Source organism: Prionailurus viverrinus, chromosome E2, assembly GCF_022837055.1.
Source record: "Prionailurus viverrinus isolate Anna chromosome E2, UM_Priviv_1.0, whole genome shotgun sequence".
Taxonomy (NCBI): Eukaryota; Metazoa; Chordata; class Mammalia; order Carnivora; family Felidae; genus Prionailurus; species Prionailurus viverrinus.
Genome location: NC_062575.1, coordinates 33277388 through 33300637, shown reverse-complemented (window position 1 = coordinate 33300637; position 23250 = coordinate 33277388). Strand labels below are relative to the sequence as shown.

The following is a 23250-nucleotide window of genomic DNA, read 5'->3' as shown; positions in this document are numbered from 1 at the left end:
TGTCATAATTTTTGCCTGAATAGAATTTGATTGAATGCGTGTAGAAAGCTTATTTGACTAATCCCCTTTTGTTGGGCAGCTAGGTTGTTTCTGATTTTGCATTAAAAAGATTTGTAAGAAACTAGATGTTTGGTTTATGGAAAGCTTCCTTTCATACGCATTGGCTCCTAACAGATTTCCTGTCCGGAAGGTGTCACTTTCTTTACCTCTGGAAAGATAGCGAGATTAGCCAGGACTTGATACGGAGGCCTACACTGATCAGAACCATGAAATTAAGTAAAATATATTACCATTCTCTGGCATTTAGGTCTTTGGAGAGAGTAGCTCAGGTGAAAGAGGAGAGAGGCTTCAGGAGTTGCTGGATCAAGGGCTTAAATTACACCTCTATGTTTTATCACCGGGGATCTCATTCTCAATGCTCTGTCCCTTCTGCGTGCTGGCCTCCTGCTCACAAATACAGAGAGGTTTCTTTCGTGCAGCCCGAGAAGGGAGCCACCAGGAGCCAGGTGACTCTTGCAAAAGAGAATTTTTTCTGTTTTTTTTTTTTCTTTTAACTTAATTATCTTTCTACCAATCTATACTGATGGCCCCTGTCTTTTGGATACTCTTTGTTTCTCTAGATCCAGTCTCCAGTGTTTCCCACCCTCCTAGTAAGTGCTCTAGCCAGGTTTCCTTATCCTCTTGCCTCCAACTGGGCTCAGGACCACAGGGTGGCTTCAAAAAAGAGAAACTTATTCTTTCTTAGTTCAGGAGGCTGGAAGTCCGAAGAAATCAAAGTTCAAGGGCTTGTCCCCTCTGAAATCTATAGGGAAGAATCCTTGCTTGCCTCTTCTACCTTCTGGTGTTTTCCAGCAACCCATGGCTTGAAGGTATATCATGCCAATCTCTGGCTCCGTCATGGCATGGTGCTCTTCTCCCCCTGTCTGTCTTCCTGATTTGTTTTTTTTTCTTTCTTAAGTTTATTTATTTTTTTAAATATGATTTTTTTTTCAACGTTTATTTATTTTTGGGACAGAGAGAGACAGAGCATGAACGGGGGAGGGGCAGAGAGAGAGGGAGACACAGAATCGGAAACAGGCTCCAGGCTCTGAGCCATCAGGCCAGAGCCTGACGCGGGGCTCAAACTCACGGACCGCGAGATCGTGACCTGGCTGAAGTCGGACGCTTAACCGACTGCGCCACCCAGGTGCCCCAAGTTTATTTATTTTTAAGAGACAGAGAATGAGCAAGGGAGGGGCAGAGAGAGAGGGAGACACAGAATCCGAAGCAGGTTCCAGGCCCTGAGCTGTCAAGCACAGCGCCCGACACGGGGCTCGAACCTATAAACCGTGAGATCATGACCTGAGCCGAAGTCAGTTGCTTAACTGACTGAGCCACCCAGCTTCCCCTGTGTCTTCCTGTTTTTACAAGGACATCAGTCCTGATCGATTAAGGACCCACCCTCCTCCAGGGTGACTTTATCTTAACTAATTGCAAATGCAATAATCTTGTCTCCAAATAAGGTCACATTCTGAGATACCGGGAGGTTAGGACATACCTTTTGGGGAGAGGGAGATACACGATCCAACCCATCACAGAGAGCAGAGAGAGGGGGAAAGAGGGGGAGAGGTTGTATATTCATTTCCCCAGGGTTACCGAAGCCCACGGCCTTTGTAAAATACCTTGCTCCCGTCAGAGGACTCTTCTGGGATGCCGGTGACTTCCCCTCCGTGCCCGTTCAGGTCTATGGTGGGGGGGGGGGGGGTGCAGCTTCCTGACTTGCTAGCCGGGTGCTTTACCTTATTGATTTCCTGTCCTTCAACTTTCTGTCCTCCCTGAGTATGCCAGCTCCCACGTGCCAGAAGGTAGAGCTAAATGCACGTGATGTGTCATCGTTACAGCTTCGAGAGCCGGATGTGGATGGAAACCACTTGAGGGTGTTGTTGACCTGTGGCCCACGTGGAATCTGAAGTAATAGGTTTGGGGCGGTGGGGCCCGAGACTGTGCATTCCTAACAAGGCCACAGGCTGTGAGGTGAACGCTGACAGACTGGGGAGGGAATGGCACCAGGCAGGGAAGAGAGAAATCATCCATGCGATGGGCTGGAGACGCACGAGCACACTGGTGGAGTGAGGAAAGTGACATCTTTTATCATGTCCGGCGTCAGAGGCCCTGCCACATCCCGGCTTCAGAACAGTGACTGTGCTGTGAGGTAGGGCTTGAACCACCTTTGGAGGGGGGGGTGGGTAGTAGAAACTTAAAAACATCACCCTTCTTGGGCATGGAATAGGGCACTTGCTGGGATGAGCACTGGGTGTTGTATGGAAACCAATTTGACAACAAATTATATTTTCAAAAAATCACCCTTCTTTGCTTCCTCTAATGCCTTTCACCTATCGTCTCTCTCTCTCTTTTTTTTTAAGTTTATTTATTTATTTTTGAGAAAGGGGCAGAGACAGGAGGAAAGAGAGAACCCCAAGCAGGCGCCGCACTGTCAGCCCAGAGCCTGATGTGAGGCTCGAACTCACAAACCGTGAGATCGTGACCTGAGCCGAAACCAAGAGTCAGATGCTTAACCGACTGAGCCACCCAGGTGCCCCTCCCGCTATAGTCTTAACCGTATATAATCACCTTTTAGAAAGGTACACATCACCTTTAAAAAAAGAGTGCTTAGGTTTCTACAGCTACCCTGGCCAGTCTGAGGGCTGGTTTTCCTCGAGGTCTCAGAGACAGTGCCCCAGGGTCAGTAGCCAGCTTGAGAAGGTTCATCTTCAGGGGCCCCAGCTGCTCCTTTTATAGCTCCTTCTGGAGAAAGGATGTGATGGCTGCCATTTACCTCCAAAGCCGACGGGTCCCCTCTCTCAGAAGGGACCATTTCCGTGGCAACTCTTCTCACTGTGGTTTAGAATAGAGCTATTATGGGCCGGGCCGTGATACCCATGCACAATGAGGAAGTGTTTGGAAAATTTTCCAGCAATTTGACTTTATTGCAACATCGAAATTTTGTGATGCTATATATATGTGTGTGTGTGTGTGTGTGTGTGTGCGTGCGCATGTGTGTGTGTGTTGGCAATGGACTAGAAACACAAGACAAGAGTCTGGCCCTTCACAGAGCCTTTGAGAAGCACCTTCTGGAAGACCTGATGCCAAGGAAGGGAATCCCAGGCCATCTTTGGGTCAGACTAACAGGGACCTCGCTTTCCTCGGCATCTGCAGTTGGCTTGTATGGGTGACAGTCACTCAGGCCTTCCTGTGAGGTCACGCTGCCTCAAGGAGGGCGGGCTGTGTGGACATCATCTTCGCGTCAGCCTTCACGGCAATTTATGGAGGTGCAGGATTCAGACACAATGAACGCTGGCAGTGAAAATATGGGCCAAAGAAGAGACGCGTTGCCAGGCAAAGCTCATCAAAGAAGCGTCCAATTCGGTGTCATCCTCTGCGTGGAACTTGGAAGGCCTGTCTCCAGCTTCACTACATAACCTTTGTCTCCTTCCCAGTTTTCCTCCTTTCTTTCAGTCTCCAAGCTCCCACTTTCCATCCCTTCAGCCTTTTTTTTTTTTCATAAAGCAATCTAGTGAAAGGCCGCCCCGCGGAAGGTTTCATATACAAGAAATTACTATTTTTACGCATTCTCCCTTAGGGTACACTTCAGCACAATCCATACTTTTGTGGGCATTTTTTTTTTCCTATAATGTTTGTAGCCAGAATATGGAACCAGCTTCGAGAAAATTAAACAGAACAAGGGAAGCCATGTGCCCTGCAATTAAAGGAAACACTCCAAGTAGCAATAGGAACCCAACAGGACAGTGCACCGTGCCAAGGGAAAAATGTGCAGCCGGAAAATCTGCCAAGTGTCCCTGATTTGTAAAGATTTTTTTCCATATTTAGGTAAATTAATGTAATTATTTAATGCCTCCTTCAATGGTAATAGGATTGTGCTTGGGCCTTTTCAACATATGGTGCTGTTGAAATCCTCTCCGAGGGCGGAAAAAAGGTTGGGGGGGGGGGCGGTGTCAAGGCTCAGATCTCATTTGCCGGTTTTAATGTTGGAGGTCTGCCTGGCCCTCAGCCAGCTTGGGGAGGGGGGTGAGAGAGCTGGGGCAATTGATTCAGGGCCTTTCACCAGTTGGTGGGGACAGCAGGCACGTGGGCCACCACTGGCGTAATCAATGCTTCCTTCCTGACAACTCTCCATGTTCGATTCATGGAGCCCGGCCTCTGGGTTGGGGACCCACGTGTGTGTGTGTGGTCCCTCCTCCAGGACCTCGAAAAGTGACTGAGAAAGGGGGACACTGAGTTCCTTTGCTGTCTCTCAGGCTCCATCATTTTCAAAGGTGTCCCCATATCTAATCACCGGTCTTACGGGGCAGGGTCCCCTTGATCCCACGGTTCATCCCACGGTTCAAAGTCTTCCCTGCGTGGGGGACCTGTCTACTTAAAACTGTCTGTAGCAGATGGCAAATCCACTTAGATCCCAAACTGGGATAATCTCTTCAGAATGCAGCATCTATTATGCGAGGCCAGTGGCCTCCTCCCTGGCCCGAAAATCAGTAACAGCAACAACAGCATTTAATTTCTTAAAAAATTGAGTGCTTCGTTTATGGGCAGAAGAGTCTAAGATATATTGCCTCTTCTGCACAAGGCTTATCTCAGAGGAGAAATGGGTAAACACACATAAAATAATGAGAAACACTGGGAGACAGGATAAATGGTGTGGTGCAGGCCCCCTCTTCCCAGGCCACAGAAAGTTGGGGGGAAAGGAGTGGCTGCGTGCCAAACTTGAGTTTGGCAGGGCTTGCTTACACAGATAGAAAGGGGAGATCCGTTTCAGATTGTTTATGCGATGCTGGGGATGCTGGGATACGAATGGCATGCTTGAGAGTTTAAGAAGGGTAGAGTGGCGAACCCCCTGAGGGGAGGGGTAAACACGGTTAGATGAACAGTCTTGGAGAACCGTAAAAGCAAGTTTTCCAAGGACTTCTTAATATCCTTTTTAAGACTGTTGCGTGCTCCACGATCTCAAAAATCTTACTCCGCTCTGACAATTTTTCACCTCATGAGGCCAACATGCTCTTTCCGGGAGAATTGACACATATTTGTGTCTACCAGCAGGGATGAAGGATTGGGCCACCATTGGTCATCTTCGGCCCCCCGCTGAAGGCCTCTGGTGAGGCTGTCCTATTTGACTCCTTGCTTTGATGGAAATGCCCTGGCATGGAAGTTACCTTCTGAATCTGAGGGTCCCGATGTCAGTGGCAGTGATGAGGAAGCAGGCTAGCTCTGTGTGGGATTGTCCCAGGTTTATCCCAGATGCTGTGATGGCTTATAGCCAGTAAAGCTGGATTGTGGTGTTTATGGATCCAGGCTCTGAACTGAAAGCTTCGTTTCTCAATTTGTAAATCTGAAGCCCAGGCTAAGGCACTGAGGGAGAAGCCTTCCAGATCCTTGGGGACCCATCAAAGACTGTCCAATTCTTGAATGTAGACCATCTCTCTGTTACTTCCAGTTAAATTCCAGGCGGTGGATATTTCCGAGAGCAAGGTTCAATGCTTTCTTGCCATGTGACTCTCCTCCCACAATTTTGCCTGTCACGGGCCGGCGGATTATGGGAGGGAAGGGGTATACTTTACGATACACCAGGCAGGAGGGAGACATCTGTGTCCATGCTGTGGAAGAATAGCATGAGGGTGTGTTAAGCAACACCCAGAGGCTAGTGGTGCTGCAAATAAGGGCTTAATGAACATTAGCTGAGTGAATGGGTGGATGGATCGACGAAGTTTTGAGTCCTGGGTTCTTGACTTGAGCTTGTCTCTACTACTTTGTGATTTTTTGAGTCACATCCCACCGAAGATTCTCTAGTCGCCTTTTAAATGGGTAAATTTCTTCACTGAAATAGATTGAATGACCAAGTGAAATGAGTGCAGGGGTCCTGCTGCTGAAGTTGGTGTCACACAAAGGAAAGGGATGGCCGTCACGACTGCCAAGCACCTATATTCTTGGAGGATAACCAAGGACATCATCTACACCATAGTGGGGCGTTTCCACCTCCCCTCTCCCAATACCGGGTCTCCTAGCAGATCTGAACAGTTTAGGGCCCTTCTTCTGTGCAGGTAGGGTAGAATGCAACATGAGAGATTATCAGTAAATACAGATATACCATCTTGGCATGGCTGCTCCAAGAGTACCAAGAGCCTTAATACCTGAGTACCTGGGTTGAATTATTCTGACAACCTGGGGTTTTTGGTAGCTCTTGTGTCTAAGAAAGGTTGCAAATATATTAGAATAAGATCTTCTTTGTAGAACACCTACTATTCATTCAACGAGCACTTTTGAGCTGCCGCTGTATGTTGGCGATGTGCTAAGTTAAATGATGGATATCTCAAACCTCATCTCAAGAAGCTTCTAGTAAGGCTGGTATAGTGCATAGATGGCATTTCGAGTGCCAGCTTCAATCATATGTAACAGCCACAATCTTAAGGATTCCGAGGTCACATAAACACTGGTAAGAAATTGCTATAATCAATTAATGATATTTCCAACGGGCAGAGTAGGGAAAGCAGCAACATATCCGTTGCATACTAATGAGCGTAAAAAAAAAAAGGTACTATTCCCCAGTCTTAGGGCTGAATGGCACTCTTTTGGAATAGTACTGGCTGCTCGAAAAACAACAACAACGACAACAAAATCCCCCAGATAGAATGACTTCAATGTAATAGAAGTTTATTTCTCACCCACATCGTGTCCAAAATGGATCTTCCTATAGGCAGTTAGCTTACCTCCAAGCGGTGATGCGAGGACCCAGGCTCCTTCTGCATTGTGGCTCCGTCATCTCTAATGTGTGATTTCCAAGTGACTGTGCCTTACTGTGGGCAAGCGAAAGAAGGGGAAAGAGGGCCTGTTCTATTGGTAATATTCCATGATCCCATCTAGACCCCAAGGAACCAGGCAAAGGGACATGACTTCCCCTCAACAACCGTACATCACCTTCGTTGGACAGGGAGCCATTGCTTCAAATAATGTCCCAGTTTTTTTCCCATCAGGCCTGCCTCAGCTTATTTTCTTCTTCCTGCAACGGGCCTGGCTCCTTTTCTTCAGAAGCTGGAGAAAGGCCAACCTGTGTCTCTCTGTATAGGTACCATCGCCACTGAGTTTTTAAATAAAGGCAGTCCTTTCCAATTCCCTTCCAACTGGCCGCGGAGCAAACTCCCAGAGACGGTTCGCACCATTCTTGTTCGGGGGCCCTGCCAGGTGTTGTCAGGGTTGGGGGGGGGGCACCGTGTAAGGAAAAACACCCAACAGGGCGTGCGGCCATAAAGATTGCTGACGCTTTGCCCCAGGGACAATGCAGGGATTTGAGTTTCTCTTTGCTAAGCCGCTCACTGAGACACAGGCCTTTACAGCTCAATGTCTGACGCTCTGGGGCTGCTTATATAAACATGCTACTCTAACAGTGTCTGGCAGCCCAATATAAAATTAATTTTACTGTATCTTGCAAGCCATATAGAGCCTTTATGGCAGAGGGCAACATTAGGTCTTTACATAAAGACCAGCAGATAATTTTATCTAATTTCATTGACTGTGGTTAAGTGGTGTTTTGTGTTTTTTTTTTCTTTCTTTCTTTCTTTTTCCTTTAACCCCTTTGGTTGCTGCTTACAAAGCCCCTTCCGATCTCTCCAGCGCTCTGTCCACAAAGCACACAGGAGGAAACTCTGGGTGACTGAGTCATTCCTGCTGATTTCTCTGGAGTCTCCCTCCCTGGTAGTTGACTCCAGGTTTCCCTGGAGCACGAACGAGGGTCAACCAGCAGCTGGACCCCTGCTGCGCGGATGGGCCAGCCCGGTCAAGGCCGGGACAGGCCCCCCCCCGCCCCCCAACCCCCCCCCCCCCCCGTAGGATGCGTGTGCTTTTTTCTACACTCTAAGAGAGGAGGCGGAATGGCTCAGTGGAAGAATATGGCGGGGCTAGGTTTACATCTGAGCTCTCCTCGGACCAGCTGTGTGATCTTGAGCAAGTGACCACCTCTCTGAATCTCACTGTATTCATCTGTTACCTGGGAATAAAAATTTCTTCTTTCCGTGTGATTATGAGGTTTACCTGCGACAGCTTAGCACAGTAGTTTGTAGAACATCACGGGCTCAGGTATCGGTTAGGGCAGAGTGATGGCACCTCCTGTAACCAACAACCCCTAATCTCAGGGCCTTAAGATAGTTTAAGGGTCTTTTCTCACTTACTAAAAGTCCAATGGGGGTGTTTCTGGTGAGGCAGCTCTCCAGGATAGCTGTCTCCTAGGGGTTGACTGGAGGATCCAGGCTTTCCCACCCCTTGGTTCTTCCAGGCAGTCTTCTATGGCCTTGGGGAACTCGGCTTCTGGTCCCAGAGCCGCAGAGAGAAAGCAGGTGGGAGAGTCTACGGGAAGTTTTCCGGCCGGGCCTGGAGGTGATGCATACGCGTCATCTGTCCCTACATTCCATTGGCCAGAATCTGTCACGTGTTCCCACCTGGATGCAAGAGGTGGGGGTTTGGGAAGGGTAGCCAGCCATCTGGAAGAAAGGAGAATCGGACATGAGTAAATACCAGCAGCTACAGCAACCAGGAGGGGTGAATGCTCGTCTCCTTCTATCTCTGGACTCCGTTCTCTGCGTGATTCTGCCTCGGACTGGGGCTTGGACGGCCTCCTCAGATTCTCTCCCGTGCCTCCTCTCTGCTCTCTCTCTGCCCCAGTGTGCTGGGTCCTTCCTTCCCCTCTTGCAGATCAGCACAAAACACTGCATCCTGGGGAGGGAGATCTGCCTCTCTGAGTGGCCACGAAGGGGCTTGAAGCCAGTGGGGAGGGGGCGGCCGGCTGTGCCCCTTTGCGGTGCATTACCAAGTGTAGCTCGCGCACTCTAACAGCTACTGCGTTGCACCCCTTCTGCCCCTGGACCTCACCCTCACACGGCCCTGGGCTCCCACACCCCCAGGACAGCGCTGCATCCCAATCCTTGCCAGAGGCCATTTTCTAGATGACCAGGGCTAAGATGCCCTTCTATTATTTATTGTCTGTTCTATTATTCATCCCTCCCCCACCCCCCACTCCTCAGTCTCCGAGTTCTGGCGACGCTGGCCTACTTTGGGATCCTCTAAAGAAGCAGGACTTGCTCTCTGCTCTCCCCAGGTCTGTGCTCGCGCCTTCCTTCGGCTAGAGGACGCGGGTCCATGTCCTTTTTTTAAAAACAAAAAAAATTTTTTTTAATGTTTTTATTTATTTTTGAGACAGAGAGAGACTGAGCATGAGCAGGGGAGGGGCAGAGAGAGAGAGCGAGACACAGAATCCGAAGCAGGCTCCAGGCTCCGAGCTGTCGACACAGAGCCCGACGCGGGGCTCGAACTCACGGACCGCGAGATCGTGACCTGAGCCGAAGTCAGACGCTCAACCGACTGAGCCACCCGGGCGCCCCTGTTCCATGTCCTTTTCTGGACTCGTCCTCAGACCTTGTCTTTCCTTAGGTGAGCCTTACCTCCCCTCACGTCCAGACTCGACTGGGGCCTCTGGTTGCGCTCAGGTTAACATCCCATCCTTTGCCATTACAGCACTCAGCGCAGTCTGACATGACGTATTTGTGGCAATATTTGACAGATAGCTGCTTCCTCTGTTAGACTTGAAGCTCTATGATGTGTAAAGTGACATTTCTCTGTTTTGCTCTCTACTCTGTGACTGGCACCAATATGCTTCCTGGCATCAGGTAGGGGCTCAAGAAATAACTGCTGAGTATCTACAGTGTCTCCTCGAGGCCTCGTTTCTCCTCTGACGCACGGCAAGGCAGCTCAGAGGAGGTCTAGGGGCCTTCCGGTATGGTGTGCAGTTGTGTGATTAGACATCAGTTAACTGGTAGAACTCCCAGAACTTCTGGAACGCTGTCCAGCCCCAGTTCCGGACACCCATCCTTAGGGACTTCCCAGGAGACCCAGATCTTTCTGTTGGCGTTTAGATGATCCACAGCCAGCACAGTACCTGGAACACAGTAGGTGGCTTAAAATATTGTTTTGCATGTACATGCACGATGTTACCATTCTGCCCCTGTCCACCCCGGTTCCCTCCTTACTTGGGGGGCATTTCATATGCGGGCTGTCTCCCCACGTGTGAGCGACTACCTGGAGGTATATTTAATGACAAAAATAGTAGGAGAAATAATAATAACAAACCACGTTTATTGAGCACCTGCTAAGGCCCAAATCTCTGCTGGATATTTGATAGCTATTTATTGGTTTGTGTCCTTTTCCCAGTTCGGTGAAAGGCAAATAAGTAGCAGTGACTTGCTCGAGGTCAAAGCTAATGAGTGGCCAAGCCGGGGTTTGCGCTCAGCTGACTTTGACTCACAAGCATATTTACACTTTTCCCTCCATCAGGCCGCCTCCATTCGAGTAGAGTTGTTGCCTGTGTTTTTGGGGGTGGTGTCCCTCTGGTGGGTGCCCTGCTTCTTCACAGGGCTGTGCTCACTTTCCTTCCCTGTGTGGATCAGGATGCAGATAAACCTCCCCCCCCCCCACCCCCCACCCCGTTCCTCCTGGGGCCATTCAGCTGACAGCTGCGGAAGGGACGCTTGCCTGCTGAAAAAGGGTCCATAATTTCCCTCTGGCAAGAGACTGCGGTCCAACTTTGGAGAGGACAATTAGCGTGCTCTCAGCTGGAACAATGGGAGTAGCAACAGATGCTTCTCGTCCCAGGGATGCTCCAAGCCGCAGCCCCTGCTAATGGGAGGCTTTCTTCTTCCCCGTGGAGGGAACCTAGCAGTCAGGCCAGCAGCCTGGGGGTGGGGCTGGCCCAAGCCGGTAGGAGAGATGCCCCATCAGAGCCAACCAGAGGAGCAAGGGCCTGCGGGCGTCTCGCGGCCACCTTCCTCGGGGGCTGGCGTGCCACCCCATCTTCGTCCCGGACGAGGAAGGGCTCAGGTCCAGTTGCGTTCCGAGCCGGGGTTTTGGCCAACTCCGAAAGTGCTGTCAGAGGCTTCAGGGCGAGCACTCGAGAGTGGACAGGTGTGGGTTTGAACCCCGCGTGCCACTTCCAAGCTGTTGTCCTTGGAAAAACCTCTACCTTCTCTAAGCCTCAGTTTCCCCACTTGTAAAACCAGAGAATAATAGCCCGGGCATCGCACATTGGCTTGGGAGGATGAGAGAAGATGATAGACGAGCACAGCTTTCAGCGGGAGTTCTGAAAAATGCTCCGTGTGAAAGGGACTGTTGGCGTCATAATCACCTTTGCCTCTGGGGACTAGCACACAGTATGTGCTCAATAAACATGGAATCAGGCTCAGAGCAATTTAGGGGCAGAGAGACCTCTGGGGATCCTCTAGCGAGTGATGTTCGGCCTGTTTTACTTGTAGGAGTGTCAGGGTATCTCAAAACACTCTGTTGGACGTTTGTTAACCACATCGATAAAATGTATTTTACTCTGTTGGTTGACCCCAGACGTGTTAAGGTACGGTGCCAGGCTGATGCACTTCGCTGAGGACCTTAGAATGAGGCTTAACTTGCCATTTTGGCTAAACTGAAGATTCTGAGATTGCAAAAGGAGCATTTGCCATTTGAAAGTGTCCGCGAGAATCCCTCGTTTTGCCACGAAAACAAAAATCAGACATAAATCAGGGATCATAGCAGATACAAAGCTGCCTGCCTCTTCCATGACCCTGATTCCAATATTTGGTATCAAGGCATATGATTGTTCTTATTCATAGAAGTAAATGTTACACATTTGAACACGTCAGTTTCTCTGACCGCCCCCCCCCGCCCCAGGAGAAAGACCAGGAAGACCGCAGTGTCCAGATTCACTGTGAACTCACTAGTCTAGCTTAGTGCTCAGTTTTTGGTGTTTCTGATCGTGCTGTAGCCCATGGCAACATGCTGACCCAGTAACAGAGGAAAAAGGATCCAAAGATGTGGGGATCCAAAGCTAGTCTGCTTGCTACCCACCCCTCTGACCTCTGCAGAGCCCAGATTTCAGGGACCCCTAAGCTTCTAAGGTGTGTTCAGTGAAGAGTAATGGGATTCCTTCTTGCCTTTCTTTTCGCCTTCCCTTCCTTCCTTCCTTCCTTCCTTCCTTCCTTCCTTCTTCAAATGTCGAGTGCCTACTATGGCCAAGCACTGTTCCAGCTAGGATAGAATGTTCAACACAACAGTCCAGGTATCCCTTGTCAAGGTGTTATGGTCTATTGGGCAAGATGTATAATATGTAAAGAAGTCTTACTAGTTGCATGAAAGTATCACAAATAACGAAGATGCTCATACCCCTGCCTCGGGTGGGCATATTCTTCCGTTGACTCCCCCTCACGCTGGGGAGAAGGTCCCCCCGAGCAGCTCAGGCTGCCGCTGCCACCATGAAGGTCGAAGAGCTCTCTGCCCACAGGAACCGGTTATTACCCAAGGGTTTGTTAGATGCCTCAGTTGGAAAGAAGGGCTCTCGGCTCCACCTAAGGAGCGGCCTTACATGATTTCACTTCCATGTGAACCCGGGCCAATAGCTTGATGTCTTCAAAGCCTGCTTTCGGGACTCCACCGTGGCAGGCTTTTTGAGAAATTTCAATGTTGTCTCGGGACTTGAGCAAGGCTGAGGGGTCCAAAGGCAGAGGGGCAGAGGTGCAACTTTAGTCACTGAGGGTAGAGAAGGGCCCACAGGGTAGCTGGCTAGGCCTCTGGCCCCACCCCTCGGCTCCTGTTGAGTTAGGGAGCCGTAGACACCCGCTCAGGACCCCTCTTGCAGATGCCATCTTGTGGCCGCCCTGAGATGTCACCTGGGCTTCTCTGGCCTATCAAGAGGATAATGACTGTCTGTCACTCACTCATTTATGCCACGCGGTGCCAGGGATCCAACGGTGCACGTCAGAGACAAGACCTCTCTCCTCATGGGACCTCCTTTCCCATGGTCGGGGAAAAACAGTTGACAAGTCCCCAGTTGTGACGGTCAGTGTCAACTCGGCTAGGCTTTGGTACCCAGTTGTTCAATTAAATGCCAATCCAGGCGCTGCTGTGAGGGCATGTGGTAGATGTGGCTGCGATCTACTGTTGGCTCTCACTAAAGGAGGTTATTCTTGACACTCTGGTCTGGGTGGGCCTTATCGGAACAATCACCGGAAAGCCTTAATAGCGAAACTGAGGAAGAAAAGAAGTGCAGGCAACAGAAGACATTTGAGTTGAGACCCGGAAAGTGAGAAAGAGTCAGATGGGAGTGCACGGCACCAAGATGGTCAGTCAGTGGGTGCTGGCTCAAGAAGAGGAGCTGCTTCTTCAGGGAGACTGGAGAAAGAGGTGTGGTGAGACTGGGTTTGGGAGGGGGGCAGGGGAACCAGAGACTGGGTTTGGGAGGGGGGCAGGGGAGCAGTCGGAACCACACCAGAAAAAGCCAGGAACACCAGGGACATGCGTGTCCCTGCCATTCAATGCAGAAAGTTGCCAAGGGAGGGTTTTAATTCGGACCTTAAGAAAACCGTTGAGTCTACGTTTATTCATTTGCCAAACGGAGGTTCCCATTCCCTACCAGCCTCTTTTCCAGACCGGCTGTAAACATCAAACACCCCGTAGTGTACGAACAACTTTTCAAAACGAGAGCATGTTGTGTCCAAAGGGAAAAGAAGGCTTTTATGAAGCAAGGGAGGTGAACCGAAGTTGTGGAGGTAGGAACACAATTCCTCTTGGATTCAATGTAAACCTACTGGAGACAGTCAGGTACTTTGGGTCTCCGGGATCTGTCTGGGTTGGATTTCCCTGTACCTTAGATGGGCTGGCGATACTGAGATTGACCTTCCCCAGATCTGTTCAGAAAGCCCCCTCTCTGAACAGCCCGACTCTGACAACTGCCTCTTCTTTACAGAAGTCCCTTATGCTTCCATTCCCTGGAGATCAAAAACTTGGTCCGTGCCCACTGCTAAATCAAGACAAAGCCACTGTGGTTTCACCTGGCAGTTTCCATGTCACCTGCCCTCAGCGATTGCTGAGCTGGCCTCAGTAGGATGGAAATATTAGCAAGGCTTATCAGGGGGCACAGGGGGAAATTATTGGCTCACAGAACCAAAAAGGTGTTTCTACCTTAAAGTATGGTTGGATGCAGAAGAGAGGATCAGCATTATCAAAATTGTTTTCTTCTTTACCATGTCTTATTTTTTTTGCCGTATTTGGCTTTATTTTCCGATATCCCTTCCCTTGCAGAGGCAACATGGCCACCAATGGTTTCGGAAACTTTAGAGGAAAGAGAGCTCCCCCTTCTCGAAACCTCCTGACCATCCCATATTTTACTTGGGTCTCCTGCCAGTGCATTTGTCATCTACTGTCAAGATGTCCCATGGCGGGGACTGGAAAATTCCTAGTTTAGCCCAGGGACCTCTGGTCTATCCACCATTCCTTGACACTCTGCTGGCTTGGCCTGTGCATAGTCTCTGTTCCATCTGAAACATTGATGGATGCTTCAAGAATTCATTGTTGACCTAGGAGATTCGAGGATAGTGATGACACAACACAGAGGTGGCTCAAAGCCAAGAGATACTGAAGAAGCAGAGCTCAGTGTGGCCACCCTAATTTCTATAGAATACCTTGACTTTGACCCTGTGCAGGCATAAGAGGGGGAGTGGGAAGAGGCTTTCACTCTATTACTTCTCCCTCATTCTAAGAATCTTCAATGTTCAGAATCATGATATCAGTTCAAGACGGTAGAACCTCAAAGAATATTGAGTAAATCCTACCTATACACTGGACAGGTTTAAACCTGAACCACGCAAAGCTTTGGTTTGTTTTCCGTTTGTTTGTCGATTGTATATTTGATTTATTATCTATCCATTGTTTTCCATTTTTTAGCTGTTTTAATTTTATAAGTCATGTGTACAACATCTATAAAAATATACGATATGTAAGATCAAAATTTACAAATAAAGGTATAATGCCCCTTGAAGTCCCCTTCCCTTCAATCCTGGCCTCCTTATACCTCCACAGGCATAGACACTGTTAACCGGTTAAAGATGTGAACTTCCAAGTCTTCTGTGATTTGCATGTAGAAAAAACAAATAGTATTGTTTTATGATCCATTGACTTAGCATACAGACCCTTCAGCTGTATATATTAATCTGACATTATTTTTTCCCACTCATCCTTGTGTCTTGAAGGAGACCCCGTGTTGATAAGTACAGATTCACTTCATATTTAACTGCTGTGTATGAATCATGGCTTATTTAACCATCCTTGTGTTGATGGACACTTGACTCATGCCCCCCCCCTTTTTTTTGTCTCTTGCAATAAACATCCTGTGCATGTTTTTGGCCACACGCATTTTTCTAGGGTAGATATGGAGAAGTGAATTCCTGGAACATAGGGTAAACACACTTTTCATTTCATAGGATAGCCTCAAATTAAGCACGCTGTGGCATGGCTCTAAAGACCGCCACTCCTGCCAGATTATCAATTGTTTACAGAATCATTTTGTTTTTTTCTGTATCTTGGCCCGTGTGGGTTTTCAGACTCAATTTTCCTTATTTGTTCTCTCCAGTTGCTTCCAGTCTTGGCGTTCGTGTTGAGAGCGCTGAAGGTACACGTTGGGTTTGCTGAGCAAACAAAGGTAATTGATCAGAGAAGTAGCTCACAGCTCAGTTGCCATTATGCGGCTTCAGAAGGATGCTTCGCGTTACTGTCCGTTTTCTGATGTAGCGACAGCTACTCAAAATCAAATGGCTATTGGGGGGGGGGTTGGAAATCTCTTTGCTATAAAGATATCTGACCTAAAATCCATTTCTTCCCGTGTACCATGTGGCCATCCATCCCTTGTGTACCTTTCTACATGCTTATTTTTCAATTCGACTCCAATTTGCAAAGAATAGAAGAGGAGTTTCCTACAACAACCACATAAAAAAGAGCCAAACTACTCTGCAATCAGCATGGGTAAAATGAGAACAGAGGCCTTTATTTTCACAAACACGCATAGAATGGGTCAGCTCTGCAAGTATTTCTGCCCCATGCAAACACTTGGTTACTGATCCACATTCAATTCTCTAGAAACCATTCATCGCTCAGGTCAAGCAGCAGGCACGCTCGAGAGTGGATCTAAGACCGTCTTACATTTGATTTCGTACACATTTCCCTGTTAACTTTTAACATATGTAGCCTGCAGGCATGCTTCACACAAAATCTCCAGCATTCTAAGGAACCAATGATCAGTCAGAGAAATGTGTAAAGATTTGAGAACGCGCGCAATTTTCACGTTACATGTTGTCAGTGAGTAACTATTCCAAAGGTACTTTTCTCACCACTTGGCTGTAAAAAAAATCCGTAATGCCGTGGCGCTCTGACAAAGTTACACATTTAATGAAAACACCACCCCAAGGAATATTTCTTCAAATTTGATAACTGCTTCGCTTGCATTCAAAGACATGCTAACTAGCGACTTCAGTTGGAAATAACTCTTCGATTTATCTGATTACATTGAGGAAATCTGCAGCAATCTGTTTTACCTTAGCTCAGTATTTACATCATTCGAGTATGGGCAAGGATGGGATTTGGCCTTGATCAATAGAGCAGGAATTTGGTAGCCAAGCGATCAATGTAAACAAACATTCATTGAGAACGTTTACATAACTCTGCTTGTTCTTTTTCCTGACCCCCCACATAATCTGTTACATGTCTTCCTCATGTGGACAGATCATTCTCTTGCATATTGTTATTATAAGTCTTGGGGCGCCTGGGTGGCTCAGTCGGTTGAGCGTCCGACTTCAGCTCAGGTCACGATCTCGCGGTCCGTGAGTTCGAGCCCCGCGTCGGGCTCTGGGCTGATGGCTCAGAGCCTGGAGCCTGCTTCCATTCTGTGTCTCCCCCTCCTCTCTGCCCCTCCCCCGTTCATGCTCTGTCTCTCTCTGTCTCAAAAATAAATAAAACGTTAAAAAAAAAAATTAAAAAAAAAAATAATAAGTCTTGTCTCTCTTGTTGGAGTCCTTACAGGGAAAGGACCCATCTTTACCTTCTTGAATAACTCCTGTGACTCCTGTTGTGGGGTTTGGTACTTAACAGGCACTGAATAAATGCTGGCTCTAATGGAGGACACTTCAGAAGTTTCCATGGGCCAATCACATTCAATAGACAGACTAGAAAATTCTTATCAATTCATTAACCAATGCTCCTAAAGAAGTTGAAATTTAAAAAAAAATTTTTTTAATGTCTATTCAGTTTTGAGAGACAGAGAGACAGAGATACATAGTGTGAGTGGGGGAGGGGCAGAGACACAGAATCTGAAGCAGGCTCCAGGCTCTGAGCTGTCAGCACGGAGCCTGATGCAGGGCTCAAACCCACAAACCGTGAGATCATGATGTGAGCCGAGGTGGCTTAACCGACAGCCACTCAGGTGCCCCAGTATTTGAATATTTTTAAAGCTGATTTTGAGTTATTTCCTATGCTTGTGAGTATCACCGTGAGTTCTCCTAAAAGCTATGTAAGAAAAGAGAATTATTGGGGTGCGTGGGCGGCTCAGTCGTTAAGCGTCCGACTTTGGCTCAGGTCATGGTCTCACTGTTTGTGGGTTTGAGCCCCGTGTCAGGCTCTGTGCTGACAGCTCGGAGCCTGGAGCCTGCTTCTGTGTCTTCTTCTCTCTCTCTGCTGCAATCCTGCTCACGTCTGTCTCTCTCTCTCTCTGAAAAAAAAAAAAAAAACATTAAAAAAAATTTTTTTAAAGCAATTAGAATGATTTAAAGCTAGGAAGGATAGTGGTATAAATTCACACTACACACCGACTTCTTATTCTAAGCCCACAGAGATAACAGGTATATGGGTTAGGACGCCTTCAACTGCAAGGAATGGAAAAACCCCCACTCGAATCAGCTCAAGGGATAGGCAGATTCTTCATACCAGATCATGGAGATAATGAAAGAAGGTGGCTTCTGAATCACCAAGGGCCTTTCATTTTTCAGCTCTGAGCTCCTCGGTATACTGGCTTTGTCTTCAGGTTGACTTATAGAGAAAATGAGATGGCATGCGTCTTCTTAGGATTCACTTTGGAAGAGGAAAGCTTTCCCAGAAACCTCCAGATTTCTCTTCCCATCTCATTGGCTAGACTGTGTCACGTGACCAACTTAAGTCAATCACTATCCCTTTCCATACCTGGGACTGGAGCTAGACTTTCTTAAAGAGCTCAACCCTGAGCAGGAGAGCAGTACACAGATACCCTACTGGGGATCTGTCTTAAGCAGGAAGAAAGATGACATTAGAAGGCAGCTGTTTATTATCTGCTACCGTAAACACAAATAAAACAAGAAAATTGAAAAGATGTAACGATTCTGCCAAACGGCATTTGCATGTCCATAGACTAGAACCAGAACAGAAGCGCAGAGACATGAGCAGGGCTGAACGCACTGGTCTGGCAGGTATTCATTTTGACTTCTGTGTAGCTGAGCCCCCAAACCAGCTTCATTTCTTGAAATTAGGGGCTCACACAGGATGTTCCCTCCTGTAAAAGGAGACTGACAAAGAAACCCAGTGTCTTCTTGTAGGGCTGTGATTTCCAAAAGCTGATTATCTGTAAAGGTAGATGGGAGCACATGTAGGTTCCCAGGCCAAGATGGCAGCCCAGCCCACGACTGGATCTTAAAATCCCCAATGTTCTTCGGCCAAGGGCCATAACCCAAGGTGTGGTCTGATGCCCCAGCTGAGACCAGCCAGTCTGTGGACTGTTCGTTACTGGTACATGACTAGATAAATACAAAAACTGGGAGTAAGCATTTATGACTTTTCTAGCCATTTGATATGGTCAAGACAGTGTAGCAAGTAATGGCGTTTCTGTAACTCATTTTTATTAATATTCACAAAAGCATCAGTCTTTGAGGGCGTGAGAGAAAACTGCTCCATTACAGCAGATAATGTGAGGAACATCCCCCCAGTTTGGATTGGGGCACCTCAGAGTTCTGGGGGCCTGGCGGGAGATAAATACGAAATATCTGCACAGAGAGAGAGAGAGAGAAAGGCTGACTGACTCATAGACTGAGGCAAACGTGAAAAATCAAAATCAGAGACTGCCATTCAAAATGAGCCCGCAGGGAACCCTCTTGCACTGTTGGTGGGAATGCAAATTGGTGCAGCCACTCTGGAAAACAGTGTGGAGGTTCCTCAAAAAATTAAAAATAGACCTACCCTATGACCCAGCAATAGCACTGCTAGGAATTGACCCAAGGGATACAGGAGTACTGATGCATAGGGGCACTTGTACCCCGATGTTTATAGCAGCACTCTCAACAATAGCCAAATTATGGAAAGAGTCTAAATGTCCATCAACTGATGAATGGATAAAGAAATTGTGGTTTATATACACAATGGAGTACTACGTGGCAATGGGAAAGAATGAAATATGGCCCTTTGTAGCAACATGGATGGAACTGGAGAGTGTGATGCTAAGTGAAATAAGCCATACAGAGAAAGACAGATACCATATGTGTTCACTCTTATGTGGATCCTGAGAAACTTAACAGAAACCCATGGGGGAGGGGAAGGAAAAAAAAAAAAAAGAGGTTAGAATGGGAGAGAGCCAAAGCATAAGAGACTGTTAAAAACTGAGAACAAACTAAGGGCTGATGGGGGGTGGGAGGGAGGGGAGGGTGGGTGATGGGTATTGAGGAGGGCACCTTTTGGGATGAGCACTGGGTGTTGTATGGAAACCAATTTGACAATAAACTTCATATATTGAAAAAAAAAATGAGCCCGCAGACTAAAATTCCTAATGCATGTGAAAAATTGGTAGACAAGAAAACCAATACTTGGGAAAGTAATTTATTCAAGATGAAATTAAAAAAAAAATTGAAATACCTAAAAACGACTTTAAAATAAGTGCCCTCAGAACCCCTGACAAGGTAAATAAATGCGTACCCTTCACATAAGAAGTTAAATGCATTATGAAACAGAACAGGCATAAATAAAATAGGGGAAGGAGGAGATTTGAAGGAAGCAATTCAGAAAATTAATCAACTCCGAATGGACAGGATAATCTTGGACTAGAAATAATCATTAAAAACCTGATGGCATAGAATTGAAGAATGCAACAAGCTCACCGATGCCATAGCAGTTCAACACTTGGTCCATTGAGAGGCTCTGTCGTTCCAGAAGGGGGAGGAAGACCACGGAGCACATAGGGAAGAATCAATATTAGAAATGATGAGGACTGAGAATTTTCTAAATTTGAAGAACGGCCTTAGTTCTTAAAGAGTAGGCCATCTAAATTATTAAGTTGATGGATAAAAACCAAACTACGACACTTCTCACCTTTTATCTCAGAGAAATGGAGACGGATTCACCTAAAACATGCACATGTATGTCCTTAGCAGTTGTCTGATCACAGCCCCAAAGCGGAAGCCACCCAGAGGCCCTTCAGCAGGGGAATGGTCTATCTCCACGCCAAGGAATATCACTCAGCGACTGAAAGGGAATTATCGATCCACATAGCACTTGCACGAATCTCTAGAGAATTGCACGGAAGGAAAAAAAAGCCAACGTCAAAAGGCTACCTATCAAAGCACTTCGTTTCTGTAGCACAGTGGAGAACAGATTGGTGTTTACGAGGAGTTATAAAGGGGAGTGGGGTGGAAGTGGATGTGCCTGCCAAAAAAGGGTACCATGAGGGATCCCTGAGGTGGCGGGGAAACGGCCAGCATTTTGATATACACGTCAATACCCTGGGCGGTGAGGTTGTACTGCCATTTGCAAGACTTACCACTGGGGGAGCCTGAAATCGAGGTACATGAAATCTCTCTGTGCTATTACTAATGATTGCATGCGAATCTCACAAGGATCTCCAAATAAAAAGTGTTAATAAACTTTTTCATGGCTCCAGGACAAGTCATGAAACGAGATCTTCAAAGTGCTGAGGAATATAATGGTCAACACGGAATCTTATATCTCACTAAGTTATCTTTAAAGGGGAGCCACTAAAAAAGCAAGCAAGAAGTAATTGGTAAATTCCAAACTCTCTCATGAAAGAGGAAAAAGAATAACTGGAAATAGCGTCTATTAATGCAACAGAAAACAGGAAAACAGGAGGGGAGGGGCAAACAAGACGCATTGTAAACAGAAGATTTAGTAAATTGATGGAAATAGGTCCAAACATTGTAAATCATAATAGTTAAACTCATCTGTGAAAGGGCAGCAAGAGTTAAACTGGATTAAAGAAACTGAAATGAAGTAATATAGAAATGTTAAAAATCAAGCAATGAAAAGAACACCAGGGAGAGTTATTATTATTATTATTATTATCATTGGGAAAATAATAGTCCTACAAGACAATATAGAATTGGAAAACAAAAAAGCTTTAATAAGCATGAAGAAAAAGAGATGAAAATAAAATTCAATAATATGATATAATAACAATGTACTTGTCTATACTTGAGAACGTATCATTTAGTTGGAAAAATGCAAAAAATGACGCGCTGAAAGAACATGATGGCCTAGACATAATAACTGTTAGCATTTGAAAATATGGAACTAGAGACTTTTTTCCCCTTTAAAAAAATTTTTTTTAATGTTTATTTAGTTTTTTGAGACGGGAGGGGAGGGGCAGAGAGAGACGAGACACAGATCCTAAGCTCTGAGCTATCAGCACAGAACCCGATGTGGGACTCGAACCCATGAGCCGTGAGATCATGACCTGAGCCGAAGGTGGACACTTAACCGACTGAGCCACCCAGGTGCCCCGGAACTGGAGACTTTTATGCGCATTTATGTAATATATATACTTTGTCATTGAACATCTTTCCATATCAAATCATCTACATTATAATAGAAAGTAATGTGCCTGATTATAATCACTACTGAATGGACATATCATAATTTATTTAACCAATCTCCTGTCCTTAGACATTTAGACTTCTTCAGAGTTTATTATCAACAACTCAATGAATATCCATGAGCAAACAACACTTTCACTTTCCCTGCTATAAATAATACATATCATGATGCCTTTGAGACATATCGCTACATCATTAATATAAACTTTTCTTAGTGGCGTGTAAGGGTGCTTATTTTATTAACAACTCATTAACACTGGGCACTATCTTTCTTCCTTTTAATGAACATGAAGACAATTTAATTTTTCTAGACTCTATAAACAAAACAAGGTACAACTACGCTAAAGCATTTTCTACAACTGAAGGAGATCAAAAAGGAAAGTGAAGAACACCTATTACCTGCCACCAGATATAAGGATGATTAAAATTCTGTGTATCACTTGCCAGAATATTTTTTTTACAAAATTGAGATTATATTATTTTTTTCCACTTTAAAATTAAAGTTGCAATTTACCTACAAAAAATTCAGCAGTTTCCATGTCCAATTCCCCACATTTTGACAAATGTTTGTAGTTGAGAAATCACCATCACGAGCAAGGTATAGTTGACTAGAACATTCTCCCATACTCCCAAGTAGCCAACTCTTCCCCCTATCCTATACCCCTGTCCTGTGTCCCTATAGTTTTGCTTTTTCCAGATTGTCAAATAAAGAAAATCGTGTAGCCTTCTGAACTTCTTTCATTTAGCATAATGCATTTGAGATTCCTCTTCGTTACTGCATGTATCAGTGGTTTGTTCCTCTTGGCCGACGTGTTATTTATATTTCTTTTAAATGTCTGCTCATTTTACCGATAACGATGATATATTCTCTTAAAATTTTCCATTTAGTTTATTACTAGTGAAATGAAATATATTTTCCATGTCTTGGCCATTGTCTTGAAAGAGACAAATACCGTCCGTTTTCACTTACGGGTGGAGTCTAAAGAAGTCAAACCCATAGAACCAGAGAATAGAATGATGGTTGCCTGGGGTGGAGAGGTGGGGGAAAGGGGATGTGTTGGTCAAAGGGGTACGGACTTTCAGAGAAAAGATGACCACGTTCTGGGCAGCTAGTGCACAGCGTGGTGGTTACAGTTAATAATTCTGTATCGTATCCTTGAAATTTGCTAAGAGAGTAAAGCTTTGGTGTTCTCACCACGAAAGAGGTAAGCATATGAGGTGATGGACGTGTTAATTGACTCGATCGTGGTCATTGTCTCACAACCTATACATATTAAATACATACACGTGTTAAATCATCATGTTGCACACCTCAAAAAAAAATCACACTGTACAACCTAAACACACATGATTTTTATTTGTCAATTATACCTCAATAAAGCTGGAAAAAAATATACCATGAGTCAGGGTTTTCTTACCCTCCTCGTCGCTGCCCATCAGTGATGTGGTTTTACTGTCTAGTAGTTGGAGGCCTAATTGACCAAGAAATCTCATCTGTGCTCGAGTTTAT

The 23250-nt window shown here is 46.3% G+C and overlaps 1 long non-coding RNA gene across 2 annotated transcripts in view; it reads right to left on the bottom strand.

Moving 5' to 3' along the window:
• Positions 1-17554: 17554 nt before the first annotated feature.
• LOC125153127 (uncharacterized) overlaps positions 17555-23250 on the bottom strand; it is a 558449-nt gene continuing 552753 nt past the window's right edge. For both annotated transcript variants that reach the window (XR_007147417.1, XR_007147415.1), the window contains 2 exons: positions 20013-20052; positions 17555-17608 (listed from right to left, as the gene is read on the bottom strand). This is a non-coding gene — a long non-coding RNA (uncharacterized LOC125153127). The remainder of the gene's footprint in view (positions 17609-20012; positions 20053-23250) is intronic.